The sequence below is a fragment of the Panthera pardus genome, unplaced genomic scaffold (genome assembly GCF_024362965.1).
Source record: "Panthera pardus isolate Hobbes unplaced genomic scaffold, ASM2436296v1 HiC_scaffold_27, whole genome shotgun sequence".
Taxonomy (NCBI): domain Eukaryota; kingdom Metazoa; phylum Chordata; class Mammalia; order Carnivora; family Felidae; genus Panthera; species Panthera pardus.
In genome coordinates, this window is record NW_026526843.1 from 31,906,494 (window position 1) to 31,914,364 (window position 7,871).

The 7,871-nt window shown below is 41.7% G+C and overlaps 1 pseudogene; it reads left to right on the forward strand.

Annotated features, from left to right (window-relative positions):
* The first annotated feature begins 329 nt into the window (after positions 1 to 329).
* On the forward strand, positions 330 to 921 carry LOC109250711 (40S ribosomal protein S20-like; annotated as a pseudogene).
* The last annotated feature ends 6,950 nt before the right edge of the window (positions 922 to 7,871 follow it).

The following is a 7,871-nucleotide window of genomic DNA, read 5'->3' on the forward strand; positions in this document are numbered from 1 at the left end:
ACAAAATCCTCACCACTCGCAGATGACATAATACTACGTATAGAAAACGCCAAGACCGGGACTGATTACTCGAACTGATAAATGAGTTCAGTAAAGTCGCAGGATACACAGTCAACGTACAGGAATCTGTTGCATTCCTAGACGCTAATAATGAGGGGACAGAAAGTGAAATTAAGAGAAAAATTTCATTTACAGTTGCACCGTAAACAATAACATAATCCGTTCTTTGAGGAAGGTGCAGTTACAGGTAGAGTGGATCTCTGGACACCCCACTCCTGCTCCCGACTCCCCACTTTTTGCTTTTGCTGAGCAGCAAGTTGGTCATAGCCATGGCTTTTAAAGACACCGGGAAGACACCCATGGAACCCGAGGGGGCGATTCACAGAATGAGAATTACTCTAACCAGCCGCAATGTAAAATCTTTGGAGAAGGTACACGCTGACTTGACCAGAGGGCAAAGGAGAAGAATCTCAAAGTGAAAGGACCAGTCCGGATGTTTACCAAGACTCTGAGAATCAGGGGCGCCGGGGTGGCTCGGTCGGCTGAGCGTCCGACTTCGGCTCAGGTCGTGACCTCACAGTTCATGGGTTCGAGCCCCGCGTCAGGGTCTGTGCTGACAGCTCAGAGCCTGGAGCCTCCTCCTGATTCTGTGTCTCCCTCTCTTTCTGCCCCTCCCCCCCCCACTTGCTCTCTTTCTCTCTCTGTGTCTCTCAAAAATAAATAAACATTTTTTAAAAAAGACTGAGAATCTCTACAAGTAAAACTCTTTGCGGTGAAGGTTCTAAGGCTTGGGATCGTTCTCAGATGAGGATCCACAAGTGACTCACTGGCTGGCACAGTCCTTCTGAGATTGTTAAGCAGATTACTTCCATCAGTATTGAGCCAGGAGTCGACACTGAAGTCATCATTGCGGATGCTTAAATAAACTTTTTTAATAAATTGGTTATCAGTTGTTAAAAACAACAACAACAACAAAATACTCGGGAATAAACTTAAACAAAGAGGTACTCTAAAAACTATAAAACCCTGATGAAAGACATTCAAGAACACATGAAGAAATGGAAAGACATTCCATGCTCAGGAATTGGAAGAACAAATATTGTGAAAATGTCCACAACTACCCAAAGAAATTTACAGATTGAATGCAATCCCTATCAAAATGCCAACAGCATTTCTCATAGAACTAGAACAGATAATCCTAAAATTTGTTTGGAAGCACAAAAGACCTCAAACAGTCACAGCGATCTTGAGAAAGAAAAAAAGAAAAATACCCTAGAGGTATCACAATTCCAGATTTCAATTTATATTACAACGTGGTAATAATTAAAAGAGTATCGGTGCTGACATAAAAAGAGACACACAGATCAATGGACTAGAACAGAAAACCTAGAAATAAACCCACATTTATCCGGTCAATTACTCTTTGTCAAAGAGGAATGGGCAAAAGGCAGTCTGGTCTCTTCAACAAATGGTGTTGGGAAAACGAGACAACCACATGCAAAAGAGTAAAGCTAGACCACTTTCTTTTAGCATACACAAACATAAACTCAAAATGGATTAAAGACCTAAATGTGAGACACGAAACTATAAAAGTCCTCAAAGAGAGCACAGGTAGTAATCTCTCTGACATTGGCCGTAGCAACATTTTTCTAGATATGCTTCCTGAGGCAAGGGGAATACAAACAGATATAAACTATTGGGACTACATCAAAATAAAACGTTTCTGCATGGTGAAGGAAATAATCAACAAAACTAAGAGGTAATCAACTGAATGGGAGAAGATATTTGCAAATTACATATCTGATAAAGGGTTAGTATCTAAAATATATAAAGAACTGATACACCGACACCAAAAAAATAATAATAATCCAATTTAAAAAATGGGCAGAGGGGCGCCTGGGTGGCTCAGCTGGTTGAGCGTCCGACTTCAGCTCGGGTCAGTGATCTCTCGGTTCGTGAGTTCAAGCCCCATGTCGGGCTCTGTGCTGACAGCTCAGAGCCAGGAGCCTGCTTCGGATTCTGTGTCTCCCTCTCTCTCTCTGCCCCTCCCCAGCTCGCTTTCTGTCTCTCTCAAAAATAAATAAACATTAAAAAAGAAATTTAAAAAGTGGGCAGAAGACATGAACAGACGTCTCTCCAAAGACATCCAGATGGCCAACAGACACATGAAAAGATACTCAACATCACTCATCATCGGGGAAATGCAAACGAAAACTCCAATGAGATATCACCTCACACCTTTCAGACTAGCTAAAGCCAAAAACACAAGAAACAACAAGTGTTGGTGAAGATGTGGAGAAAAAGGAACCCTCGTGCGCTGTTGGGGGGGAATGAAAACCGGTGCGGCCATTGTGGAAAATAGTGTGGAGGTTCCTCACGGAATTAAAAGTAGAACTGCCTTACGATGCAGTGATGGCATTCCTGGGCATTTGCCCCCCCAAATACAAAAACACTAATTCAAAGGAATCAGCCCTATGTTTATTGCGACATTATTTATAATAGCCAAACTATGGAAACAGCCCAATGGCCATCAACAGATGAATGGATAAAGATGTGGCATGCATATGGAATATTACTCAGCCATAAAAAAGAATGAAATCTTGCTATTCGCAACAACATGGATAGAGCTAGAGAGTACAATGCTAAGTGAAATAAGTCAGAGAAAGACAAATACCATATGATTTCACTCTTATGTGGTTTTTAAGAAAGAAAAGCGAGCAAAGGAAAACAGAGAGAGAGAGAGAATCCAAGAAACAGACCCTTAGCTAGAGAGAACCAACTGATGGTTACCAAATGGGAGGTGGGTTTGGGGGATGGGAGAAATAAGGGATGGGGATTAAAGGGTACATTTATCATGATGAAAAAACATACATAAAAAACCATTAAGATGGTAAACTTGAGAAGAAAATGAAATTGCAAAAAATATTTACAAATATTTACGTTTCTGTTATAAAAGGGTAACTTTTGCCAGGTTTTCAGAGCTTCTCCTGAGTCTGCTGTTTCTGCAAAAGCACCAGGCAAAAACAATCCCGTGTCAAAGAGGCATGATTTGGGGTGGCAAATTCTGCTCCCCTTCAGGCCCCAATTCCTATGTTCACTTCCGCTGTATACCGATCCGATGGTACCGTGCTACTGGGGAAGTATTTGCAAATGACGTGTCCCTAAAGTCACTCCCCACCCCACGTGTACATATACACACACACACACACAAAGACTGCTAATCTAAAACACAGCTACACTGTCAATTCCTATCTGCAAGAGAACATTTTCAAAAGTGGTATTACGCTGCATTTGAGCTTGCAGATGGATTACCAAAATAACAGATTCATTTTTCTCAGTGCTTTTTAGGCCTCTGAAAATTACTGTCTGAAGCTGAACTTCACCAGCTCTCAGGCACTGAAAGTGACAGATTTACGTGGGCACTAAGATGGTAATAAGAGGGAAATTGCTTCAGCCGTCGTTCCTCACGTGTCACTGATGAAAACAAAATAGCATTTTCCACAAGTGAGTATAGGATCCAGGTAAAATTACAGTTCCTTACCCTTATCCTGACCCTATAGTTCCTTCAATTGTTTATTCGTCTTTCTTGTAAAAAAAAAAAAAAAAATGCTTTGGTGTTGTGGATCCATATGCCTACAAATATGGAGTCTGTTTTTTCCCCCAAATTAATAGAGTATAACTTATAATAACGAGCCGTGATAGACAAATAAGCAATTCAACTGCAGCATAATTATCGTTAATGGAATTAAGTGTTCACTGTGTTAGAACACAAAGATGAAATTTTATTTTCCAAGCTCAAAAAGGAAGCATTTTATGCGATTTACACGGTATCCAGATAAGTAGCCAAATGAGAATTTCCAGAACTTCAATCTCCTCTTGTTAAATGTGATTAAGTGCCAGTTTCCCGCTCTGGATGTTCCTGCTCTGGGTGAGGCCAATAATAAAACACACATCTGATGAACAGACAAAATTCTCTGCTTCTTCCATGTCTGCTTAGTAAGGAAATGGCGTGTGATGCCTAGTGACTCACTAAATCCCAAATTTCCGCCAATTTGAAACTTGCCACCTCCAACTTTTGTGACGTTTATAAAGATGCAGGACGGCGGGTTACCCGGATAAAGAGCGGAATGGTGTTGTAGTTTCAAAGCAATTCATACTATTTGGCTACATCAGTTAGCATGGGTTTGATTTAATGGAAAAGGTCTGGAACATTAAAGCGTAAATCCAAGGCGGGCTACATTAATGAAACAAGGTGACCATTAGACTGAGGTGTTTCTCATGCCAGGGCAGTCTACTTAAGCAAACCAAAATCCAAGCCAGTGAATGCCTCAAAGTTATCAAGTCAAAACGCAAAGGGACAACTTATCACAAACAGCTAACTAGGCTTGAAGCTATAGCCAATCGAGTAATGTCTCGTTTTGCTTCCTCACATTCCCAGGATAAGTCTCTCCCCTGGTTTCCTGTTGGCCAGTGCTCCTGAAGCAGGCAGCCATCTTGTCACTTCAAACGAAAGCATGAACGCTGGAGGTCTTATCCCCCCGCAGGCACAGCTGGACTAGCCAAAGAACCTGGAGATATGCAACCCCACTAGCTTACAAGTAAGGATACGTTTTCAGATTCCAAGTCTCCTGAGATTGAAGAGACCTTCTGGGGACCAGACAAGATGGCGCCAGAGCTCCTGCTAGTATGATCTTATAGGCCTCCAGTCAACCACATTCATCTCCTCAGGGGACCCCCCCCCCGCCCCAAATTTGGCCCTCAAAAGCCCTCACTTGTGAGCCATCACAAGGGAGTTTGGGACTTTGGATCATTAGCTCCCCATTCTCCTGGGCAGGGGAGTGCCACACCAATAAATACCCTTTCTTTCCTCACTGCAAAAGCTCAGTGTCCGGTTTTTGTTTTGTTTCGTTTTCATTTGTTTGTTTATTTATTTCTTTTGAGAGAGACAGAGACAACACGAGTGGGGGAGGTGAGACGGAGAATCCCAAACCGCCTTCACGCTATCAGCGTAGAGCCGGATGAGGGGCTCAAACTCCTGAAAACAAGAGATCACGACCTGAGTGCGAACCAAGAGTCGGACGCTTAACGGACTGAGTCCCCCAGGTGCCACCTCGGTGTCCGTTTTTATTGGCTGGCTGTGCATCGGGTGACCGAGCTCTTTGGTTCATTTATACTCCTAACTGCTAACAGTTTGGCACAGACCTAGGTGAATGGATTCCTGCTCAAATAACCTTAAAAATGTGAATATGCCTCAGTTTGTCTTTTAACAAGCGTGTGCCTTTGGTGATGGGGGAGAGGACTGCTTCATTTTGGTTAGACAGAAGGAAAGGGCCTAGTTTTAAAGGCATTTAAAACTTGCATCCCATCTTATCCGACACATTCTCGGGTGCAAAAAGTTACGATAGCCTCAAGTTCTTAAGTAAATTGTGGGGATCCTGTTCCCCAGCACGGTAGCAACACGCGACATATTTATGTTCTGATGCCTGAAAGAAAGAGTTGCCGGTAGAACAAAGCGCTGATTTTTATTGCTTTTCGGAGTTAAATACGGTCACAGTCTTTCTTTCCCCCTCTTGAGCACGGATGCACAAACAGTGGCTAGGGAAGAATTGCGAATACATGAGCTCACTTTAGAAATACACAAATTGAAAGATTTAAAATAAAATCTGTTCCAACCTTTTTCATTCTTCAGCTTTGTCCTTTTGTGATGTGTTATTTATAGCCCGAGCTTCAGGGGGGAAAAAAAATTTCAAGTCAACTCACAGTGTAGATTAAACCACTGAAAAATGGCGATTGTGAGGCGTATTCAATAGTGTTCGGTAAAAGAACTCATTTCACCACGATAACGTTGAGACACTGATATGCGGCAAAGCGATTCCATAGATTTATAGTTTCATCGTCTGCTTTGCTGATTGCTACTCTCTCAAGGACAAATGGGCTCTGAGATACAATTGTAAATATCCAGGATAAAGCAATGTTATGTCTACTCTGAGCGGTTACGCCATCATTAGGAAAAAGTTGCTAAATAAACTTAATTGAGCATTTTAGAGGGCTGCATAAAACATTTTTTATTTCTTCCCTAGAGGACCATGCTGGAGTTTTTTGTTTGTTTGTTTGTTTGTTTCAAAACATCATCCACTCTTTCACTGGCCATCTCTCCTTCCTACATGTTAATTGCCTGAGTGGCTTGACGGGTCACTATTTTCACTGAGATGCAAAACACCACTTCCCCAAAGCCATCCCAGTTTTTTTTTTTTTTCCCTTCTTCTTTTTTTTTTTTTTTTTTTTTTTTCCAATACTGGAGGAATTTGACAATGACTAAGCCCATCAGGTACGAGATGAAGGACACTCGGAGTTTAGAGAAACACAAGAAAGTTTAGAGAGAAAAATCTGTTTGGAAAACAAGACCTGATTCTGCTAAACCCTCAGGGTAGGAAAAATAGCCTCGAAATGAGAGCGAGCAATGATTAAACACTAAAACGGGTTCCTTTCAATCACCTCTTGACATTTATATGGTATCATAACACCTCTGGTGACTCTTCTCGGGTTTATGAAAACAATCATAGAGCCACTGAAATTACTCAGCACTTTATTTGAAAAGCTACAGACAAGTCCATTGGATAGAAAGCATTTTGTTGTTGTTGTTGTTGTTTTAGTTACTAAAGCAGAGACATTTAGCTGTAGGGATGCCTGTTAGGAAAGCAGAGCAGAGATTCCTAGCAGTAGCTACTTTTTTTTTGCAAACACAAACGACACGGCGCAGAGCCTTGTATATGCATCTTTGGTCAAGTGGGTAAGCATTGCTGCAAGGTACAGTTCTAGGACTGGGATAGCTGGAGGGGGCGTGCATTAAAAATGTTGATAGATACTGGAAAATTGCTCACCAAAGAGGTCACACAGCATATCAGTACGCTCGTAATAGGGAACTGCCAGAGTTTTAGCTTTAATCTGATAGGCAAAAATGGTGGCTGGTTGCTGCTTTGTTTTGCATTTCGTAACTAACGAGTGAGCCTTGTCATTTCGTATTTCTATGGCTCTTGAAAAAAATATACCTTTCGCAAGATTTTTAGAGCATCCCGTAAAGGCAAGTTGTAAGTAACACCAAGTGTAATACAGAATCCTCTATTTTCAGCAATTTATTCTAAGCTCGATTTAACGTGCAGTCGCTGATTAGACTGATGGGAACATTTCTGTGACTCACCTTGGCATGTCCTAGTTTGGGGTTAAAGTCCTTCCTCCCAATTTGCAGACAGGCTTCATTTTAAAGGGCCTCTCGGAGGCAAGATGTGGATCACATCTAACAATCTCCTTTCAACCATCAGTGATGGAAAGGACAGCAATGGGAAAGAAAAAAATGATAAGTTACCTGCCGGACCTTATTTAATCCTTGTTAAAATATATTTTACTATTGAAGAAACACCAATTCAGAGAAGGTTAGCAACCTACCAAAATACTCATAACTATTTTTTTTTGTTAAGACTCGTAACTATCAAGTGGCAGATCCAGGGCTAAAATCTAGAAGAAAAAGAAGACAGTCGGGCAGCCCAGGTGGCTCAGTCTTGGTTTTGGCTCAGGTCATGATCTCACGGTTCATGAGTTTGAGCCCCGTGTCCGGCTTTGCACTGGCAGCATGGAGCCTGCTTGGGATTCTCTCTCTCTCTCTCTCTCTCTCTCTCTCTCTCTCTCTCTCTCTCTCTCTCCTTCCTCCACTCGCACTGTTTCTGTCTCTAAATAAATAAACTGGAAAAAAAAAAAGAAGATAGAATTAAAAATATATAATCTAGAGGTTGGTTACTTAAGGTTTACTGGCTGTGTGACCTCAGTTCAGTTGCCTAACCTTCCTGTGCTTCTGTTTCCCAACATGAATATTGGGA